This window comes from Leptonotus elevatus, unplaced genomic scaffold (genome assembly GCF_054856555.1).
Source record: "Leptonotus elevatus isolate MCC_2025b unplaced genomic scaffold, RoL_Lele_1.0 HiC_scaffold_235, whole genome shotgun sequence".
Classification (NCBI taxonomy): Eukaryota; Metazoa; Chordata; class Actinopteri; order Syngnathiformes; family Syngnathidae; genus Leptonotus; species Leptonotus elevatus.
This window is the reverse complement of record NW_028233626.1, coordinates 21171-22500: the sequence shown is the minus strand read 5'-3', so window position 1 is coordinate 22500 and position 1330 is coordinate 21171. Positions and strand designations below refer to the sequence as shown.

Genomic DNA, 1330 nt, shown 5'->3' with positions numbered 1-1330 from the left:
GCTCGAGGTTATCTAGGGTCACCAAGAGGGCCGGGCCGGCGAGCGGGGGTGGCTCCCCGCCGCCCCCCTCCTCCTTCCGCCGAAGCGGGCCGGGTGGGAGGGAGGGACAGAGGAACGCGGCCCGCCGCCCGCCGAACCCGCGTGGGTTTTGGGTCTGATAAATGCGCGCGTCCCCCGGGGGTCGGCGCTCGTTTGCATGTATTAGCTCTAGAATTGCCACAGTTATCCAAGTAACGGCGGAGCGATCAAAGGAACCATAACTGATTTAATGAGCCATTCGCAGTTTCACTGTACGGGCCGTGTGTACTTAGACTTGCATGGCTTAATCTTTGAGACAAGCATATGCTACTGGCAGGATCAACCAGGTAGCCTCTGGCGCGGCCGCAGGCGGCGGGCGGGCCGGCGCGAGGAGCGAGACCTTCGCCGCCGACGGGCGGTTCGGGTCGCGTCGCGGGCGCCGCCACCCGCCGCCTGCCGGGCCGGCTGGGGCGGACGGTGCCTTTTCGGGGGGGGGGTTGCGCTATTGAAGAACGATCGGGGACGAGCAGATCGAGATCGCGGTAGAGGCCCACGCCGCGGTGGCATTGGGGCACGCACGCACGCACGCCTACTGGCCTCCCTCTCGAACCTCCGCGCGGCGCGCCAGGTGCTTCGGCCTCGCCATTTGTTTGAAGGGCATGAGAAACATAGTGCTTCCGGAGGCACCGCCGCCGCCTCCGGGCGCCAACCTCCCCCAGACTGGGCTCGCGCCTGTCGGGCGGGGGAGGAGGGCCGGCGGGGCGCCGGGCTCCGTCGTAGGACGGCCGGGTGATGGCTTCGTAACCCCCCCGCCCCGGTTAAAGGGAGGGGGGGCGTACGTCGCCGGTTCGGGGGGCGTCTCGGCCTCGCTTCCAATCGGGCGCGCCGGGGCTGTGCGAGCGCCGGGCCGTCAAAGGCCGGCGTTCGCGGTGGCCGGGGCGCTGTAAGGCGACCCGCGAGCCGGAGGAGCCGCCCGCCCGAACACCGGCGCGAGGCCGGCCGGCGGGGGCCCCTCGAAGGCGGGTCTTGGATGCCGTTCGTACGTGGGAGAAGGTGCGGCGTGTCGCGGGCGACGGCCTGCTGCCGAGGCTCCGGAGGCTCCGGGGGCGGCGCTCTGAAAATATCCGGAAGATCGGCCGACTTGGAAAAAAATTTGAGAACCGGGGCTGAGGAGGGGGGAAAATCTGGCCAGGGAGGCCGACCCGAAGTGCCTCTAAGTCGGATAGGGATTGGGCGAAACTCCCTTGGAAGTGGCACTCTGAAAAAATTTCCAAGTTTGGCTGACTTAGAAAAAAATTCGAGAACCAGGATG

General features: G+C 67.5%; 1 non-coding gene across 1 annotated transcript in view; it reads right to left on the bottom strand.

Moving 5' to 3' along the window:
• Positions 1-368, bottom strand: part of LOC147154859 (18S ribosomal RNA) — a 1945-nt gene extending 1577 nt beyond the window's left edge. Inside the window, exon 1 of the ribosomal RNA XR_015092885.1 lies at positions 1-368. This exon is cut by the window's left edge and continues 1577 nt beyond it. This is a non-coding gene — a ribosomal RNA (18S ribosomal RNA).
• Positions 369-1330: the final 962 nt, after the last annotated feature.